Raw genomic sequence first — 22,699 nt, forward strand, 5'->3', positions numbered from 1 at the left:
ACCGAGATGGGATAAGACAGATGATTTCTGGGGATTGATGCTCAACTAATCTAACCCAGAGAGAACTCCAGCTTCTGTGACAGAGTGTCTCAGGGAAATGAGATGGAAGAGCAAAATAAGTCCTCCTCCAGTCTTCACATGTGCAGAAGGAACGCACACATCTGCACACACATATGCATATCTCCCTGCACACACATGTACTTCTCAAATTAAATGATTTATATAACTTATAGTTAGGATGCTAGCAATATATTTTACCATTTCTTCACACAGTAATTACACCTTTTTTCAGATGAGGTGGAATCAGTAGATATAGCAGCCCTTTCAGGAAGATCAGAAATAAAGGATATAATAACCCAGGCTTAATACTGACTGACATCTTTTTTCACATATATGGCAGTAAACATTGTTTTTTTCCATGGACTAGATATCTGTAGCATGGTTCTACACCTCTATATAATTAAGGATGGCATATTACTTTGAATATCTTTCACTCATTTTAACACATTTATAAGAAATTTTTGTTATTAATAACACAATTCTACCTATGTGATTGTTGTAAAATTGTCTTAGACTTGAAGCAATATAATTTTTTCTTATATCCTGCTCCTTTTGAAATATTTTTTAAAGAAAAATACAGTTTATTTCAGGCTTACAGTAACTTTCAGAGCACTGCTATGGTTCATCCATTTATGTGTTTCAAAGGTGGGTCCAGAAACCTCTCTTACTGAACTCAGAAACTCAGCTCCAACAAGGCTGATTCCAAGGTCAAGTCACAGATTAAACAAGAAGGTATTATATTACTAAGGTCTTAAGCCTCATCCCTGGACTTAAACAGAAAACAGCAAACAACCCAACTCAGCTAACTTAACCATTTTAACCAAGGTTTTACAATTTGGGGACACACAAGGCAGGAACATTCTTAGAAGGATGCAAGTTCTGGGCAGGGATAGGAGTTGCTCTGTGGGAAGCTGGGGATTAGAAGAGGCAGCACTACCACATTCGTTTACTTCTTCAACCATCCTCTCTGCCACCTGCATGTTCAGCTCACTATTCCTGACCCAGTCAGCCGCATAAGTGTGGGACTCCTTTCCACAAGTGCACCCGCCTACTGTCCAGCAGCATGACTATTCTCCCCCAACCATGCCCACATTTATCCCCCCTTTTTACATGGACGGCACCCAAGAGGCCCTGTGCTGGGAAACCTGGCCCCATCACTGAGATGGTACCTTAAGGTTCAAAGGGCTACAATGGACCAGGTTCCATTACCCCAACCAAGACCCTCAGGCCTTTTCTCCCCTTTGAAGGAGTTGGACAGGGATACATGGTGGGGACACAGAAACCAGTAATGAGGTCTAAGCCCTCCAAAACAGTCCCTATAAGTAATAATCAGAACTACTAACAAAGGCCAAAACAATTTCCAGCACCATTGACTTCTTCCTCCGGACAAGGGTCCATCCATCTTCCACTACATCCTCTTCCTTAGTAGTCTGGGTGTCTGGTTGCGAGGATTCAGGCTGGGGACAGACGCCATCCATAGCAGCCCCATCATTTGTAGCCGTGACAGGCAACTCCGTCACCTCCATCTCTTCCACGCTGTCCACGTCATCTTCATCCACATCACTCTCTCCGGCTGGCATCAGCGCAGTGGCTGTGATTTTGAACTTTTTTTTTTGAGTGATGTGAGAGGTCATTTACCTCAGAGCAGCACCATCACCCATTTGGAAATGGCATAACATGGTCTGCAGCTGCTGGCCCACCTGGGGCAGACTCCCACCTTCCACAACTGTATCAAACCCAGTGTTCATCAGCTCCCCGAGGAAGTCTTCCATCTCTTCTAGCTCCAAGTCAGCCTTGCCCATGAAGTTCTCCTCCACCGCACTCCCCAGCCACTCGGCCTCCTTGCTGTGCACGCCCCGAATCGTTCTCCACAGCGAGCTGCAAAGCCGACCAAGCGTCCAGCGCGGCGCGGTTGCCAGCCCTGAACAACACCCGCCCGTCTTCTCCGGCACCTGCCATCCTCTGATGCCCTTTTTAAATATTTTTATTTTTATCTAGTTATGAAGGAGAGAGAGAGAAATTGAGAGGGAGAGAGAGATATATAATGGTTGTACCGAGGCCTGTAGCAACTGCAAATGAACTGTGGACACATGTGCCAGCATGTGCGTTTGGTTTTACGTCTGTACTGGGGAAACCAAACCTGAGTCCTTAGTCTTTGCAGGCAAGCGCCTTAACCCATCAGCCAACTCTCCAGTCCCTCCTATCCTGCTTCTTTAAGGTACACAACATTGAAATTCATAGCTATAAGGTCTAAATAACATGCATTAGAATCACATCCTTTTCAAAAGTTTTATTCTTGCCAGGAGTGGGGTTGCACGTCTTTAATCCCAATACTTGGGAGGAAGAGGTAGGAGGATTGCCATGAGTTCATGGCCACCCTGAGACTATAGGGTGAATGCCAGGTCAGCCTGAGCTAGAGTGAGACTCTACCTCAAAAATAAAAAAATAAAAAAAAATACACTACACTAAAAAATGTTTTATTTTTACCAACTTCTTTGCATTTTTTTTCTGGTACCTCTCTATAAAGTTTATAGCTATGTTAGTGACTCTGCATATATCTGTATCTCATAACTTAATTAATTAATCTGAACCTAAATTAATGTAAAACTTTTAAATGTGAATTCTAGAATTTTCTATTTAGATGTTCCATAGGTATCTCAAAGTGAGTATGATCTTCCCAAGCAGGATCCAGAAATCTTTGACCTGAACTGTCAACTTACATAAATACACACACACACACACACACACACACAGGGATATCTCTCACTCAGGAACAGCTTCTCAGTGTGGCATAAGCTATATGCTCTAAACATCTGAACTCCTAAAACTTAGAGAGCCTGCGAATTCTACCCCCCACACATTTACTAGATTTTAAAAAAGAAAAAAAAATTAGTCTGCTGTGTTACAATGATACAAAATAGACCTTCTGATACAGAGTATTTAAATTATAAACAATAAGAAAATGTCTAATTTAGTCATTTAAAAAATTTATTATTTTTAGTTATGGACATACTTAGTGTGTAAACAACACATGTTGGTACCATTCTTTCCCTCATCTCAGCCCCTTTTCCAAAGAGGCCCTCCTCCTTGGGGATGCAGGATATTCCCATGGGGATTGTGGGTTGTGCATTGTGGGTGGAGCAGTCAGTTATGGGGGAGAGGTAATATCTCTGTCCATAATGTTCTAGCTTATGGCTCTAACAAACTTTCCACCCTCTCTTTCACAAAATTCCCTGAAAATCTCACCTCAGGATATCTGAAAATAGCATTTTTATTTGGTATGGCCAAATAGCGTCTCTTAATCTTTGTATAAAACAAGATGCAATTTTTAAATATTTTATTTATTTATGAGAGAGAAAGAGATAGACAGAAAGAGAAAAGGGCATATAGATAGATGAGAGAGAGAGAGAGAGAGAGAGAGAGAGAGAGAGAGAGAGAGAGGGAGAGAATGGGCACACCTGGACCTCCAGCCACTGCAAACAAAGTCCATGTGCGTGTGCTACTTTATGCCTTTAAGTGGGCTTAAGTGGGTCCTGACCAATTGATCCTGGGTCCTTTGTCCTTGCAAGCAAGCACTTTAACCACTAAGCCTCCTCTCCAGCCCAAGATGTCATTTTTAACACTGAAAGTAAATGACTTTATAGCTATTCAGCATACTAACATGGTATAAATGTAAAACATTATTTACAAAAAGCGTTTAATGACATCAGATTAAATTTCTAAATATATCCATCTTTAGTAATTCTACTTAATTTTTAATGCACTGAGGTTATATTTTATTAATTTAATTTTTAGTAAGTATAACTATCTTAGGAATCTAACTTGGGAAACTTTACTTTTTAATTAAAACTGTATACCATATTAAAGCATATTAAGGAGTATTATACCTATTCTTAATAATTTTTATCAACCAGTGTGAAAAATTAAAAATTATGATAGTAACCAAAAAGTGTGAAAATATAATTAGGAAAGAAAACAAGTGGTAACAAGAAACAAAGAGTAGAAATGTTCTCAAAATAAGACAAATTTTTGAGATATATTTATAGGACACTTTAATGTCAGTTTAACCTGTCATACTTAGTTTAAGCATCTAAGAATCTGAATCGAGCATGTAGTATTCCATTTGTATTCACACAAATGTAAAGGGCAATGCTTCTTAAATTTTGTATACCCACAACCCAATTTAATATGTTTTTCTAAATTTAGGTTGCTTAATAAATTTTCTATTATATTACCAAACCATTCACCATACGTGAAACCAAATCTCAAGTGGCATTATAATTTTCTACACACCTAATATCAAAATATCAAGCTTTTTCTTAATTTAGACTTGTTTTGTAGTTTATTACTTAAATATCTTTAAATTTGTCTTCTTAGAGATTCTTCCAGGCCACTCTCTACTGAGTAATCTTTCTCATTATTCCTTTCAGTAATACTCTTCATCTGACATCTGCCTTTTAGTTATTATTGCTCTTCATATGTAAATGATGTGCACTCATGCATGTATGTGTGTGTTCATATGTGTTTAGACAGAACAGTGTGTGGGAATGTGCATGCACATGTGTGCATGTACCCAAGTGTTGAAAAGCATCTTCCTTAATTGTTTGCCACCTTTAGCTTTTGAGGCATCATTTCTCACTGATCCTGGAACTCACCAGTTCAGCTAGACTAGCTAGAAAGCAAGCCTAAGAAATCTGCTGCTTCCATGCCAATCCCTACATTTGCCAGAGATCTGAATTCAGATTCTCATGCTTGCCAGCCATGTATTTTAATGACGAGGCCATCTTCAGAGTTCAGTGCTTATTAATTTCAAAGTAATAATTTAACTATTGATTTATGCATGTGCCTCTAACCCTACATAGGATTTGAGTCTCTAAGCAAGATTATTTAGGCTATCAGCCTACTAATGAAACAGAGTAATACCTGGCCTCTGAGAACAATTTAATATGACTAGTTAAATCAATGAATGAATTTTCCATGTCCATTGAAAGGGAGGCATCCCATTTAGGCAACTGGTGGTTTAAAGAGCAAATTATTTACTGTATTTTCATAAGTAGTTAGTTTCCCACAGATTTTAATTTTTTAAACTTACTTTTATTTATTTACTTAAGAAAGACAGAGAGGAAGAGGAAAGAGAGAGAAAGCATGGGCACACCAGGGCCTTCAGCTGTTGCAAATGAAACTCCAGATACATATGCCCCTTTGTGCATCTGGCTTTTATATGGGCTCTGGGGAATTGAACCGGGATCATTTGGCTTTGCAGGCAAGTGCCTTAACTGCTAAGCCATCTCTCCAGCCCTCCCATAGATTTTTTTGGTAAATGGCTTAACAATTGCATTTGCAATATTATCTTGCAGAGTACCAACAGTGGCATTCTTTTGAATAACTGAGCTTTCTCAGGTACAGTTCTGATGTATGGATCAAACATATGCAAATATAGTATGATGTAAAAGGGTTAACTCATAAGAAATCTCTGCTCCTTTGACAATTATTTGAATTTCTTTCTTGAAACTCACTCACTTTAATAACAGATGAATACTTTATTCATTTGTGCAGTGAAGAAGGGTGCCCATGGCACTGCCTCCCTTGGAGGTCATAGGACAATCTTAGACTCTCCTTTCACCTTATGTGAGACAGATTCGATCTTGTTCTGCTACTTACTGGGCAGGCCAGACTAATTGATTCTCCAAGCTTCAGCATTCTGCTCACTCCGCCTCTCATTATTACAGACATTGTAGGATTACAGACAGATGATCCACTTTTACATTGGGCTTTATGTGGGTGTGGGTATCTGAACTGCACTTGGCAGGCTTGCAAGCAAGCACCTTTAACCACTGAGAAATCTCAACAGCTTTTTTTTTTTTCTCCTTAAAAGGCTTTCCGTTTTAGGTCTACTTTGTGATAAAATAAAATTTCCTATGGGCAATATAAAAGCCACTTAATATGAAGTTACTTAATATAGGTATTTGTGGATTTCACACATGGTTTCCAAAATTATTTGATCTACATGTTCAAGGTTTTCTTCAGAATATTTAAAACACAATGTTTCCTAACATCAATAAAATAAACATATTAGGTCAAAGAGAATGAAAGTTAGCCTTGACATTAAATGCAGTCTGAAAAATGATACAATGATTAATGTATATAGTTGTAGATTTATGTGCTTTAAATGTTTTTCCAATTAGTTGCATTGTCAGAAGTAAAGTTTCTCAACATTTCCAGTGGAATTCCATTATACTGTTTCATTTTTCTCTTTCCCATGGGGAGAATGCTGTTGGGTTTTTCCCCTTGATTTCTTTCTTTGGCTGTATTATTTTAGTCTATGGAACAGATGGCTTTCACATCATTGCTCTTGCTCTTGACAAATGTTGGGAAGTACAAACTTTGTCAAGAAAAAAACTTACACATTTTTTCCATAGTTTTCATAGAATTAGTACATGAGATCTCATTTTCAAATGGATAACATGATTAAACATGATTAAAAGAGTAGGGATTCAAATTCATCTACATTTTATTTAATGTACAAAGTACCTTAAAGGCAACTGAAATATTTAAGTAGACTAATGGTAATAGTTGTGAATATAGGCAAAATTTTAAATATAGTTAAAGTAGTTCATAGGAGCAGAAGAAAGGAGTTTTAATTTTCATAAAGTCAATCATTTATTTTAGCTTCTTTACAAACAAGTCAGCTTATATTTTTGGAGTGGGCTTACCATATCTACATCTGAACAATGGATAGTGGGTTCTATGCATGTACTGAACCTCTACTGCCCCTTATCACATTGCGTACCACCTATCTTTCTACAAAACATAAATTTTGGAGCTAATACTCATAATTAGAAAATTAGGAGGATGGTTTTCTCAGACTGTGATGTTTTAACCAAACTCAGGAGTCTAGCTCTTTTTAGGCATATGCTGTTCAGATCTGACAACAGACAATTTACCAAGATTGCCCACCCTGCAGGAAACTCAGTACATAGGGAAGGCATTGATGTCTCCGAAGGGAGCTTACTGGGACTCAAGCCATGCTGCCCCATTATCCTCTCACATAGTTGGATTTCTAACCCAACTATTTTCAATCTCATGTCTCCAGCTAAGGCCTTGGGCAGAGGTCTCCAGGAGCCTCTGCTAATACCTTTTCAAGGAACAAGTGAGACGCAGAAAATACATTCTCTCCACATTGACTCGGTATTCCAGGGTCCATCATACCCTAAAAAACAGTTATTGGAGGCTTGCTCCAAAATAATCTTTCAGGATTGGGGGATGACTCAGCTGTTAAAGGCACTTGCTTGCAAAACCTGCCAACTGAGATTCAATTCCCCAGCCAACCACATAAACCTGGATGGGATTCATTTACAGCAGCAAGAGTGGGCATGCACACACACACACACACACACACACACACACAGAGAGAGAGAGAGAGAGAGAGAGAGAGAGAGAGAGAGAATCTGAGCTTCCCTCAGAGCTGACTCTTCATAGAGTACCATGCTAGGCAGCCAGTGGAATGGGAAAGTCTGGCTCCATCTGTTTCTGGCTCTTGCACATACCTTTTCATCTTAGGTCATGGTTTGCATTTTTCTTTTCACTTGCTGATAAATGTGGCAGCCAAGCTCTTTCTTCATAGCAGACTCCACCTAGAACACATGCCTGTCAAGGCCACCACATCTTTCCCTTTCTTCTCTTTTCTCATGTCTTTCTACTTCCGAATACTTATCTATCTAAAACACTCATTTAATATCTGACCTTTTCTGGCAGTATTAACTGCCTCTTCCTCTATTTTTCTGGACATCTTGGCAGGTAATTAAGAAACCACACTTACTAAAATATCTTAAGATATAAAATTTTCTAAGTACCATGTCTATATTACAGCACATGTGGAAAATATAAACACCTAACTTTTAATTGTTTATTATGTCATATGAAAAAAGTATAATAATTTTTTGTCATTACCCCCTTACACAATATGTGTTAAACAAGTCTTTTAAAAATAATTACTTTTATTTATTTGACAGAGAATGGGTAAACCAGGCCATCCAGCCATTGTAGCTGAGTGCAGATGCATGTGCCACCTCATGCATCTGGCTCTTGTAAGTATTGGGGAATCAAACCTGGTTCCTTAGGCTTCACAAGCAAGCACGTTAACCACTAATCTCACCAGCCCTAAGCCTGTGTTAATATTGATATGTGGCTTTCGAAAGAATTACTTCGTGATATCATAATGACTTAGGATGTTAACCATATGATTAAATATTTGTTTGAAATACTATGAGTTTGGTTGTTTTACATGAACCAGAATTCATAGTACTAGACATTTAAGAAAGCAGGAAAGGGAGTTGGAGAGATGGCTTAGCAGTTAAGGCACTTATGGTTTGATTCAGGTGTCACCCATAAACTTAGGTGTTATGAATGCTAGGTTCTCAGATGATGGAGATTTAGGAATTAATGCTTCCTGGAGGCAGTGTGTTATTGGGGGCAGGTTTATGGGTGTTATATCCAATTTCCCCTTGCCAATGTTTGGCACATTTGCCTGTTGCTATTGTCCACCTTATATTTCCCAGGAGGCGATGTACACCTTCTGCTCATGCCATTGTTTCCCCCTGCCATCATGAAGCTTCCCTCTAGTCTATAAGCCAAAAGAAACCTATTTTTCCCAAAAATCTGCTCTTGATCATATGATTTCTGCCAGCAATGTGAACCTGACTGCAACAGAACTTGTCTATAAAGCCAAAGGACCCAGGTTCAGCTCCCCAGGACCCACGTGAGCCTGATGCAAAATGTGCTGCATGCATCTGGAGTTTGTTTGCAATGATTGGAAACCCTGGTGCACCCTTTCTCTCTCTCTCTCTCTCTCTCTCTCTCTCTCTCTCTCTCTCTCTCTCTCTCTCACTTTCTTCCTCTTAAAAACAAAAAGTAAGAAAAGGACTGGGTAGATGCCTCAGTGTTTTAACTTATATGCTGAGTTCAGATCTCCAGAACCCACACAATTGCTGAAAAAGCATAATAGCTTACTTGTAATCTCAGTATTAAGGAGGAAGATATCCAGGATGCCTGGGGCAATCTGGTGAGCTGAGCTAGCCTAAGCAGTGAGCTCTGGAGTCAAGTGAAAAATTTAGGTCAGTAAATAAGATGGAAGAGTGATCAAGGAATACCACCAACACTAATCTCTGGCCTCCACTGTGTGGAGCACACACATATGATCACAAGACATGTGAATGCCCATATTTACTCACACCACACATATATACGCATTTCACAAAAGAAAGCACAGACCACCCCCAACTTACCACTCAGTATAAATGTGGACAAAAAAGAAAAATTTCAAAGTTTACCAAATTATATGTAAGAATATTTTAGGTCATTATCACATCCTTGCCATGTCATTGGGTCTACCCTTGTTCATGATAGTTTTCTGATATTTCTTTACATTTTTTGTACACTTATATTTGTCTTTCAGTTTTGTTTCTCTATAGTAATGTGTCTGGTTTGGTTGAGAAAGTCCCTGATAATTGCTTTCTAACATTATGGCATTGATTGTAGCAATAATTCCTTCTTTCTCAAAAGTGGTGACATTGGGAGCTGGTGGAACCCTTCAGAGGTTAGACCAACTAGGAGATCTATAGGCCACAACAGTGTGCATTAGAAAAGGATTGTGTTACTCTAGCCTTTATTCTTTTCACCTTCTCCTTGATAACATGACCTATTTAGTTCTGACATGTACATAGCCAAGCTGTGGTGTTTTCCACAAGCACAAAACAAGTGGACCAGATTAAACATGCACTATGACCCTGGAATTGGGGAGGCAAAGTAAGTATTTCTTTTCTTACATTCATTTCTCTTCTTTTATGCAATACATAGCAGTGGTTGAAACTTGACTAACAAAACTTCCTGAGGGGGGAAAAAAAAAAAAGAAATTATTTCTTTTTCCTTAAAATGCTCATATCCTACCCAACTCCATCTTCAGTATGTCAAAGCTATGTGTGCACCCCAGATTCTGAGAATAGTGTATATTTCTGCAATGGTACAGCTTGGTAACATTTTTGCTTCTTTAAAAAAAATATTAATTAGATTTGTACTCAGCAAATACAGTCAATTTGGTACCATTCTTAGGCTCATCCATGTCCTACCAACTACCCCTAGCCCCTCCTTGTTTAGGTATATGGGTCATGCATTCTGGAGTTAGCCCACAGTTATGGGTAGGATAAATGTCTCTGCATATCACCACGCAACATGTGGCTCTGACATTCTTTCTGCCCCCTCTTCCGCAAAATTTCCCTGAGCCATGTTGGGTTCATTTTTGGTCTGCTTCAGTGATGAGATGTTGGCAGCCTCTGGGTCTCTGGCTTTCTGATTTGGTAGGAGTTGATTTTTCTCTGTGTTGATCTCCTTTAGCCTTGTGCTGGTACCCAGTTCACAAAGAAAACAGCACCCTTGCTTGTTTTGCCAATTGTTCTTAGTTTCAGCTTGGGCCCTTATGAGGTATGATGGAGTCGCTCTCTCCTTAGGATCTATGTCTATCTGAAAAAGAGAAACAGATTCTCCAACAGATAGTAACTTAGCACGGGGACAAATGAGATAACCCTTAAACATTTTTATAGAGAATTTAATAGCTGTAGGCCCTCTTGTAGCCCATGATTGATGGTTGCTTGATAGTGGAGAGCATGCTTATGTTTGGATATGGTTTTGACTTGTTTCCCAGCTCCAGGTATAGATCCCGTAAAACTGAGGGGATCATTTAGCCAAATCAAGAGCAGGTTTCACAACATGGCTGTGTGCCACTATTGTACTTGTGTGAGCATAATGACAGGTTTTTTGGGGCTAAGTAGGTTAGACCATGAGTAGCCAAGACAGATATTGGTCATTTTCCCCCAGTCGCCCAGGAAGCATTCTGACACTAGGCCCACTGACTGTTTGGGGACTGACTCTCTTCCAGCTTCCAGCCATATCATTCCATTTTACGTGTCAACTGCATAAGGTGTCTTTAGCAGTAGGGTTTTACCACTAACCTTTGGTGGGTCATCAAGTACTCTGCCAGAAATCTGTCTTTCTTTTAGGAAAACTATAGGACTTTCTGATCAGAAGCTCACCACTTTTAAAAGTAACACTATCAGAATTACTCCAGACTTCTCAATGGAAACCCTGAAAGCTAGAAGGGCCTCGAATGAAACACTGCAAACTCTACGAACCTATGGCTTCCAACCCAAACTACTCTACCCAGCAAAAATACCCTCATAATAGATGGTGAAAGAAAAACTTTCCATGGCAAAACTCAGCTGTACAATTACATGAACACAAAACCAAACCTACTGAGAGTGTTTCAAGAAATTTCCCACAGAGAAACAAATAATCAAACACAAATGCCTAGAAGAAGCAGATCACAATAACCAAATTCAGAGTAGGCACAAAAATCTTCAACGTCCATGAAAACACCAAAGCACATATACCATCACAATATGCAAGGATCAAATCAAATCTCACAGTTATTACCCTAAATATTAATGGCCTTCATTCACCCATCAAGAGATACAAGCTAACAGGATGGATCAAAAAATTTGACCCCTCAATTTGTTGCCTTCAAGAAACCCACCTCACTACTAAAGGTAGACACCTCCTCAGGGTGAAAGGGTGGAAAACAATATTCCAAGAAAACGGGAATAAGAAACAAGCAGGCATAGCTATATTATTATTATTGGATAAAATAGATGTCAAACCAAAAATAATCAAAAAAGACAAAGAAGGCCGCTTCCTACTTATCAAGGGAACAATCCATCAAGAGGATATTACAATCATAAATCTGTAAGCACCAAACACAGGGGCACCACAGTTCATGAAACAAAACCTACTTGACAATTAAACTGAATTAACCATCAATACCATCATAACTGGGTACTTCAAGAGACCGTTATCAGTATTAGACAGATCATACAAACAGAAACTCAACAGGAAAGTAAGAGAGCTCAACAAACCATAGATCACTTAGACCTAACAGACATCTACAGAACTTTCTATCCCAAATCCACAGACTTCTCAGTAGCCCATGGAACATTCTGTAAAATAGACCATATACTGGGTCACAAAGACTGCTTCCACATATTTAGGAAGATTGATATAATTCCCTGCATGATATCAGATCACAATGCTATATTGCTATAAATCAACAACAAAAACCTCACCAAGAATCCCAACATCACCTGGAAACTGAAAAGCACACTATGAAACAATAAATGGATAGTGGATAAAATAAAAAGAAAGGAAATTGCAAAATTCCTAAACATGAATGACGATGAGAACACATCGAACCAAAATTTATGGGACACAATGAAGGCAGTCCTCAAGGGAAAATTCATAGCACTCAATGCCTTCATAAAAAAGATGGAGAGATACCAAATCAATAACCTAACTATCCACCTAAAGGCACTGGAAAAGCAAGAAAAATCCAACCCAAAGAGCTCCAGAAGGAAAGAATTAATTAAAATCAGAGCAGAAATTAATGAATTGGAAACCAAGAAAACAATTAAGACAAGTGACAAAACAAAGAGCTGGTTCTTTGAAAAAAATATACAAGATTGACAAACTCCTGGCCAATTTGATCAAGCAAAAAGAAAAGAGAACCTTCAAATTAACAAAATTCAAAATGTAAAAGGAGAGATCACAACAGACATAAGTGAAATTGGGAGAATCATCAGGACTTATTTCAAAAACCTTTACTCCACAAAACTGGATAATGTGGAGGAGATGTATAAATTCCTAGATGCATACCATCTATTAAAGCTAAACTCAGAGGAGATTAACCACCCCAGTGAACCCATCACACTCATGGAGATTGAAAAAGTAATACAAAACCTCTCCCAAAAGAGTCCAGGACCAGATGGCTTCTCAGCTGAATGGAAGAACTCAAACCAATCTTCCTCAAACTGTGCCACACAATTGGAGAACAGGGAAAGCTACCCAACTCCTTTTATGAAGCTAGTATCACCCTAATTTCAAAACCAGGAAGAGATGCCACAAGCAAAGTTTTCATGATGAACTTAGATGCAAAATTTCTGAAGAAAATCCTCACAATCCAAATCTAACAACACATCAAAAGCATAATCCACCTCGACCAAGTGGGATTCATCCCAGGAACACAGGGTGGTTCAAGATATGGAAATCTGTCAATGTAATACACCACATAAACAAGCTTAAACATAAAAACCACATGATCACTTCTATAGATGCAAAAAAGGCATTTGACAAGATACAACATCACTTCATGATCAAAACATTGGAGATAATTGATATGGTTGGTTCATATCTTAACATAATAAAGGCAATATACAAAGCTCCAAAGGCCCAAATAATACTTAATGGAGAGAGACTGGAGGAATTCCCATTAATATCAGGAACAAGACAGGGTTGTCCACTCTCACCTCTGCTTTTCAATATAGTACTGGAAGTCCTAGCTCAAGCAATAAGACAGGAGAAGGTAATAAATGGAATACAGTTTGTAAAGGAAGAAGTTAAGTTAGCTCTATTCGCTGTTAACACGATTGTATATGTAAGAGACTCCATCCCAAAACTCCTGAAGGTGATTAATTCCTATAGCAAAGTAGCAGGATACAAAATCAATGCACAAAAATCAGTAGCATTTCTATATGCAAATGACAAAGGTACAGAGAAAGAAATAAGGGACATAGTCCCATTTTCAATAGCAACAACAACAACAACAAAACCTTGGAATAACATTAACCAAGGAAGTGAAAGATCTATACAACAAAAACATAAAAATACTGAAAAAAGAAATTACGGAGGACTTGAAAAAATGGAAAGACCTCCCATGCTCCTGGATAGGCAGAACTAACATTGTGAAGATGACAATCCTACGAAAGGCAACATATAGATTTAATGCAATTCCAATTAAAATCTCTGCAGTGTTCTTCACAGAGATAGGAAATGTTATCTCAAAATTCAAATGGAATGGCAGAAGGCCTCGCATATCCAAACATATACTCAGCAAAATAAATACCCCTGTAGGCATCACCATACCTGATATAAAGCTATATTACAAAGCCATAGCAATAAAAACAGCATGGTACTGGCATAAAAACAGGAGTACAGACCAATGGAATAGACTTGAGGACCCAGACTTTGGGTAAAGAAACTGTAGCTACTTTATATTTGGCAAAGTCCCTAACAATATAGGCTGGAAAAAAGACAGCATCTTCAACAAATGGTGCTGGACAAACTGGATAACCAGGAAATTGAAACTTGATTTACATATTTTGCCATGCAATACACTCAAGTCCAAATAGATAAAAGTCCTCAATATAAGACCAGATCCTCAAATACTACTGAAAGAAAATTTAGAAAGTACTTTCCATGATATAGGAATGGAAAAAGACTTCCTGAACAAAACCCCAGTAGCTCACGATCTTAAACAGCCACTCAACCAATGGGATCACATGAAACTGAAGCATATCTTTACAGAAAAAAATGCCACATAGTCTCACTCATCTACAGCACCTAACCTGAATCTACCCAAGATGCCTTACATACCCAGCAAGCATCTTGTGGACTAGACAATAGGATGAGTGGAGAGGGAGGGGAGGGCAATGGAGGTTTGGGAAACACAAATCCAGACCAAAATGGCAATGGTACCATAAAATTCTACTTCCTAAAAGGCAGACGAAATGGCTGAATCTTCACCAGGCCCTTAGAGGGAACACCTGAACCACAATATACTGAAGAGGGTATGGTGAAGACTAGTCTTAATCTTCTACAGCTTCCCTCCTTCCCTCTCCCTCCTCCCCTCTCTCTTCTCTCTAACTCTTGTTACCTTTTTCCTCCTTTTCTTAGTGGACACTGACCTATAACTCCCAGTACCAGCATATGGATATCATCCACATTGAGCTTTTGATCAGAGAGACCTACAAGGATTCCTAAAAGACAGATTTCTGTCTGAGTACTTGATGACCCACCAAAGGTTAGTGGTAAGACCCTACTGCTAAAGACACCTTATGTGGTGGACACATAAAATGGAATGGCATGGCTGTAAGCTGGAAGAGAGTGAGTCCCCAGATAGTCAGTGCATCTAGTGCCAGAAGGTGCTACATGGGCGACTGGGGAAAAATGACCAATATCTGTCCAAGCAACTCATGGTCTAAGCCACTTAGCAGCAAATAACCTGTCATGATGCCCACACAAATGCAATAGTGGCACACAGCTATGGTGGGGAACCAACAGCTCTGGTACGGGATCCATTGCTGAATCTGGGAAGTAAGTCAGAATCATATCCAAACATAAGCCCACTCTCCATTATCAAGCTACCATCAATCGTGGGCTACACCAGTGCCTACACCTATTAAATTCTCTATGAAAAAGTAAGGGTTATCTCATTTGTCCTAGTGCTAACTTACTCTCCGTTGGAGAATCTGCTTCTCTTTTTCAGATAGATGTAGATCCTAGGGAGAGAGCCACCCTATCATACCTCAAAAAGGCACTGGCTGAAACTAAGAAAAATTGGCAAAACAAGCAAGGATGCTATGTTCCTGGTGAACCAGGTATCAGCACAAGGGTGAAGGAGATCAACACAAAGAAAAATCAACTCCTATGAAATCAGAGCCAGAGAGGCAGAGAACCAGAGATAACCAACACCTCATCACTGAAGCAGACCAAAAATGAACCCAACATGGCTCAGGGAAATTCTGTGGAAGAGGGGACAGAAAGAATGTCAGAGCCACATGTTGAGTCATGATATGCAGAGACATTTACCCTACCCATAACTGCGGGCTAACTCCATAATGCATGACCCATATACCTCAACAACGAGGGGCTAAGGGGAGGGGGTAGGTCACGGATGAGCCTAATAATGGTACCAAACTGACTGTATTTGATGAATACAAAAGTAATTATTAAAAAATTTTAAAAAAAGAGAAACAGTAGGAAAAAAAAAGCCTATTATCTGTTTTGCTACCACTCTTACTTCATTTATATGTCAGTCCTCACCTTTTCAATTAAACTTCTCTTGATTCCCAGAGTGAATGCACACCCTTCCCCACACTTCAATTCTCCTATCCTCACACCTTTCTGCAATATTTGTAGTTGTTAAATGTACCACGTAACTTATTTGGTGTTTTCCTGTTTCTCTCATGCTAAGTAAATACTTCAGCTGCAAAAAAATAATAACAATAATAATAAAAGACCTGGGTTTCTATTCATGTAAGTTTTGTAGCAGTTAAGGGTTATAGAAATGTAAAGAAAAAAGTAATTTTGAGTTTGTAATTTTCAGTGAAGCTTGTGAAGTTATCATTGTTTTCTGTTGTCAACTTAAATATTATATGTTTTAAAAATTGATAGAATAACTCCTTTTCAATCATTCTTTATGGGCGACTAATCCTCCTATATTTACAAAGAGCGAGTTCTCAAGTGCCTTGTATGAACTAGCTCTGACAGTTGTCACTGAAACTTTTAGAGAACAGAGTGAGCAAGTGGTTTGCAGCATCGGTTGATGCATGTTTGATCTCTGAATGTCACGAAAACACCCTAGGGTTGGTTATGCCCCTCTTCAATTCTATAGCCTGCCAATATTTCAAGGTACTCATATTTTTAATCAAATACTACTTCCTATTAATAAAAGAATAAAAGTAACTCATGCACATTTTATTCTGAAAAAAATCACAGTACTCTAATAGTAATTAATGTATGAATCCTACTCATTAATATAAATATGGACCTTAAAACTTTGCAATGAACTACAATCAAAGAGAACCTTTTTCATTTTCAAATTTATAATACATCCTTAATGTGCCTGTTCAGATACCCCTTGATCACCCAGGATGCAGGAAATACAGGCGAGGGTGTTTACACCAGGAAAAAGATGAATCTTCTTGAGGGAGAACAGGAAGTCATGCCTCTGGTTCAGCTTCGTGTTTTCTGCTTGTGAGTAGTGGATTGAATGGATAGAGGAGGATGCAGGCTGTTCCTTTCCCTCCTCAGCCCTTCCCCTCTGCTTTTCCTCTATCTTTTTTTACCCCTGCTTTTCAACATTGCAGTCACTATTGCTCCTTATAACAAGTTAGTGTAATAATTGGTGGTCCATATGTTGTAGCATGAAGTCCAGAACTTCAATCTTGGATAGGTACTTTCTACATATATTTCTTTTTTAAAAAAATTGATTATGAATTTTGTTGTATGATTCTATTGGTGCTAATCATATTCCCATCAGGAGATATATATATATCTCCTGATGGGAATGTGTGTGTGTGTGTGTGTGTGTGTGTGTGTGTGTGTGTATAATTTTTTGTTTATTTTTATTTATTTATTTATGAACAACAGAGAGAGAAAGAGAGAGAGAGAGAGAGAGAGAAGCAGACAGAGAAAGAACAGGCAAGCCAGAGCCTCCAACCACTGCAAAGAAAATCTAGACGCATGCGTCCCCTTGTGCATCTGGCTTACATAGGTCCTGGGGTATCAAGTCTTGAACCAAGGTCCTTAGGCTTCATAGGCAAGCGCTTAACCACAAAGCCATCTCCCCAGCCCAAGGTTATATTTTTATATACTCTCTTCCCATCCTCCAATGTACTGAGTGCCCTACTCATTGTTGTTATTGGTGTTCCCCTTGGGGTCATTAATACATCAGTCTGTCTTTGTTGGGGTGCATGAAATGCCACATAATACCACTTCACACCCTCTAGCTCTTAAAATCTTTCTACTCCCTCTTCCACAATGATACTTGAGCTTTAGTAGATGTGTTATGATTACTTTAGTCATAAAATCTGTGCAAATTTTAATTTTGGCTTTGAGGCATTTTGAGTGTCCTTTGTGTTTATCTCCCTCTCTCTGGAGCTGGTTATAAGGCTGCAGTGAGAGCAGCACTAATGTTTAGATTTCCACTTCCTCCGTAATGTCCTGTGGGTCATGGACGATGTGATGGAGGTGGGTTATCTCTTTCTAGGCCATTGGCTATCTTTTCCTGTCCTTTGAGCTTTCTTGTAAGTTAATCAAACTTTGTGTTTGGGTTCTTTGGTCAAAAACTGAGGAATCTGCATACTTCATGAGGTTGTTGACTATTTCAATGACTGAAAATGTTTAATTTAGTGTGAGTAACTATGTGATACACAGTACTTCCAGCTCCTGTCCCTGCAGGAATGGGACCCAGTCTTCTGCAGAAGTGCCATTCATCTCCCTCACAGGTTCTCTGCCATTTCATCAGTCCAGTCACCTGGGATGCCTTCCTTCCTCTATTTTCAGGCCCTTTTAATTTCATGCCTGAACTATTTCAATAGTCTGTTAACTTGTCCCTGATCTCCAGCTAGTTTCCCCTCCCATCTCCCTTGCTCACTGTTGCTAGACTAATCTTTCTAAAGTGTCATTCTGACCCTGTCACTTCCCTGCTTAAAAATAGTTAAAGGATTTATAATAGATTCAGAGAGGATTCAAAATCTCTGGCTGACACAGCATATCTGACTTCACCATAATAAGAACTTGAGTCCAAGTTTCAGGCATTTTTCACCCATATTCTGTAATCCCCAGAACAATATAGGAAAACAGGGGATTTATTCCTTTACACAGTTAGGAAATGCAACACACAGAATCCAGGAATGGCCTAATTGTAACAGGTAGAAGGGAAGGAAGAACTTTCTTGTCTCACAAAGTGTGCACTCTTCATCATATACCAATTCCCAAACAATTACACCCTTCCTTTATGCTTGTGTTCCAGTTACTTGGCACTATGGTGGCATTTATTAGTAGGATAGTAGCTCCAAGAATGGAAGGTCTATGTCTTTTTCTTCTTTTAGTCTCTTTCTACCTGCCTAGAGTAGAAGAGACATTCATAAGAGTGTATATGTTGAATGAATAGATCGCTTAATTAAAGACAGAAAGAAAACAGTGGCATCTAAAATGGTTCTGATGGAGGAGAATAACTTAAATACAGTGTACATGTGGCAATTACCTTTACCTTTCTGAGATATAACACACAAGCAGATGAAGGAAAGGATTTATTTTTGGCTTAGAGTTTCAAGAGGAATTTTAATCATGGCAAGAAAATTATGACAGAGTAGGTATTTCATGTATCTCATGTAGTCACCACAGCTGGAAGGAAGTATCAACAGTGAGCTAGCAGTACTCAGTGAGGCTGAGCTAATCAATCTCAAGCTCCAACAACCCCCCCACATACACACACACAGTGACACATCTCCTACAGCAAGGCTCCAACTCCCAAATTTTCTACTAGCTAGATATCAACTGTGAGACTTAATCATAAATGCATAAGAGTATTAGGGACATTTCACATTCACACTACCACATTCTATCCCTGCCCAGTATAGACTTATAGCCACCTCATGATACAAAATCCACTCAAGGAAGCATCTTTTTCCATGGAGTATCTTCTCAGCCCCATCAATCTTTCATATTCTCACCAGAATATTCCACCAGTTCTGCTTATAGCTCTGTAAACCTTTTTCTAGTTCAAAGTTCCATATGCTTCCATATTGCTCCCAGAAACTAGTTCTAAAAGATCAAAATCTATATGATTAGGCTAGCACTGCTTAATGGCATTATTTCTCGGTACGAATTTTCTATTGTAGTTACCTTCTTTTTGCTAGGACAAAACACTTGACCAGAAATATCATATGGAAGGGAAGGATATAATGTGGCTTATATTTCTAAGAGGAAATTACATCATGATGGGAAAAACATGGCACAGAAGACAGTAATGGTGTCACATCTTGTTACAGCAGCTGTGTGAGAGCAGAAAGAAAGAACTAGCAATATCCACTGGGGTGGACTGACAAACCTCAAGGCTTGTCCTCAGTGACACGCTTCTTCCAGCAAGGTTCTCCCCCTCCCATAAGCTCTACCTCCTGGAGATCAAGTATGAGGCTTAATCATAAACTCATAAGGCTATTGGAGAAATTTCACATTCCAATTCCATAATAGGTGTTGTATTCAGCACCATGCTATTGGGATGAACCTCCAAACCAGACAAGGTTTATAGGAGGAACAGAATTTATCTCAGGCTCACAGATCCATGGAATACTCCATAATGTCGAAAAAGAGAAAACCCACCACCAAGATCAAACTACAACAGCTAGCCAGACATGGTGGTGCATAACTGATCCCAGCACTTGGGAGGCAGAGGTAGAGGGATTGCCATGAGTTTGAGGACACCCTGAGACTGTGAATTCCAGGTCAGCTTGAGTTAGAGTGAGACCCTACCTCAAAAAAAAATAAAAATAAAAATAAAAAGCAGCAGCCAAACAGGGAACCCAAACAGAACTCACACACTCTACATACCTTAGGTTGGAATTCAGATCCACTCTCAGTAACATCTTAGGGCTGGACCCCAGGACCTTTCACACAATTATACCTCCTTCAGCCAGGCAATTGGAGATCTAAGTTACAAACTTAATAAACTCCTGAATCTACTGGGATTCATACATTCAAAATACTATGCTAGATAATATTGTTTTCAAAATGGAATGGCTGTAAAATATGTGACAGTAATATGTGGGAGTCAGATGTTAGGGTGAAGATGGAAGTAAAAGTATAAATCATATACTTACAAATTATAGGATATGTTTTTCCTCCCTTGCATTGTATTCTGTGATTCATAATAAGTGTGGAATGAATTAGATTTTAATTCCATGTGAACTATATATGATCTGGTAAACTTGTTACTTACAGGTAGTTCCTAATTTTAACTTTAGAAAGAAGTCATATTTTCTAAAGAAATAAAAAGTTAATTACCAACTTTTGACACTTACAGGACAATATTTAGCAACTAGTACTATTAAAGATCCAACTTTTTTTATTTTCACAGTGTTTTCATTTGGGGTAGATAAGAATTATGATGCTGTTGCTCTGCATTTAGAGGTATCTAGTGAATTCCAAAGAATAATGTGATTACAAACACCAAGTATAAAGTTTCTATGAATTAATTTAATAAATATGGTGATTCTCATATTTGAAAACCAGATTAGTTGGGTCTAGAGAGACTTCCTACTGAACTGCTGTGACACTGTACATATGGCTGTGGCTCTGATGTATATAATCAAAGCCCTCAAACTCAAACAAATGCACAAGAGTAAATTTCTTTGTAGGTTTATGGCTCCTATATTTTCAATTTTTCAAGGATGTGAGTCTCCCTTATAGTAAAAAATGCCAATAAACCTCTCAGTATTCTTCATTAACTACCACATAATGGTTAGAGGATTAAGCAAGTAAAATTTCCCCCAGAAATCCAATTACTACTAGTTACAAAAAAAGTAATTACATTCATCTTAAAAGTGACACTTGGATTCAAGAAACATACTGGATGATAAATAAATGGTAAGTAATGGTAAAAAATGATAAATAAACAGACATGTAAGAAATCAAGTAATGACATAAAACCTTACAGGCCATTGGTGTAATCCTTGGTTTCCAATTGGAATATATGTAAGACCGTATTGATGAAGACTCCACATACTAGGGCTGTAAGGTCATTGATACAACCTTCTGGATCTGATGTTAAAACCTCCTCCATGTACACCAGCTGACAGAAGCTGCAAAAAGCCACACTGCATACAGTTCAGTGAGAAAGAGAGAAATCACCAGTGAAGATACTTAACAGTGGGACACTGCAAGCCTTATATTTGGCTAGCCAGGCCAAATGAGCCAATGAGTGCAATCGTGGCACATCTGTTATGGGGGAAACCAACCGCCCTCTAATTTGACTGGAGGACCTCTGCATGGGAGGGAATACATCCCTGATACTGAAAACCTACAACAGGGGTAGTCATGAGCCCTAGGTATGTAACGTCTGCTGCCATCTGGCTAAATATATATGCAATGCTCACCAAAGTACCAGTAAACACTTCTCTTAATGTTCATACCCATATCTAAATGCTTCTTCCCACTTTTGGTTAGAGAACCTTCTCTTTTCAGATGGCAGTGACCTTAGGATGACTTAGAAGGCACCATGATGCACAGAGGAAGTGACAGAAGAGTGCTCAGCACTGTTTCAAAGTTTCAAAGGAGAAAGTGGGAGAAGGGAGGTAATTACCATGGGATATTGTTTAAACTTATGGAAGTTGCCAATAAAAATAAGAACAGGTATGAACCTCAAACAAAAGAACCAAAGAACTTGAACATCCACTTATAAAGACAAAAGTAGCAAAAAAATTATTATCAAGTGAAGGTAACATATAATTTAGGTTAGTGGGACTTCTACAAATCCAACAGTAATGTAGATGTGCAGCCACATTTTTTAAAATATATATTATTTTCTGTTCTTCTTTTATTTTTTAAAATTTATTTATTTTTTTTTTTTTGTTTTGTTTTTCATGGTAGGGTGTCACTCTGGTCTAGGCTGACCTGTAATTAACTATGTAGTCTCAGGGTGGCCTTGAACTCACAGCAATCCTACCTCTGCCTCCCAAAAGCTGAGATTAAAGGTGTGTGCCACCACACCCAGGTGATTTTTAAATATTTAAAATATTTAATTTATTTATTTATTTGAAAGAGAGAAAGAGGCAGAGAGAAAGAGGAGGGAGAGAATGGGAGTGCCAGGTCCTCCAGTCAACGCAAATGAACTCCAGACACATATGTCCCCCTGTGCATCTGGCTTACGTGGGTCCCGGGGGAATCGAACCTGGGTCATTTGGCTTTAAAGGCAAAT

At 38.7% G+C, this 22,699-nt stretch overlaps 1 pseudogene; it reads right to left on the reverse strand.

The window, feature by feature from the left end:
* Positions 1 to 1,376: 1,376 nt before the first annotated feature.
* On the reverse strand, positions 1,377 to 2,019 carry LOC101605987 (annotated as a pseudogene).
* Between the last annotated feature and the right edge of the window lie 20,680 nt (positions 2,020 to 22,699).

This window comes from Jaculus jaculus, chromosome 2, assembly GCF_020740685.1.
Source record: "Jaculus jaculus isolate mJacJac1 chromosome 2, mJacJac1.mat.Y.cur, whole genome shotgun sequence".
NCBI classification, from domain to species: domain Eukaryota; kingdom Metazoa; phylum Chordata; class Mammalia; order Rodentia; family Dipodidae; genus Jaculus; species Jaculus jaculus.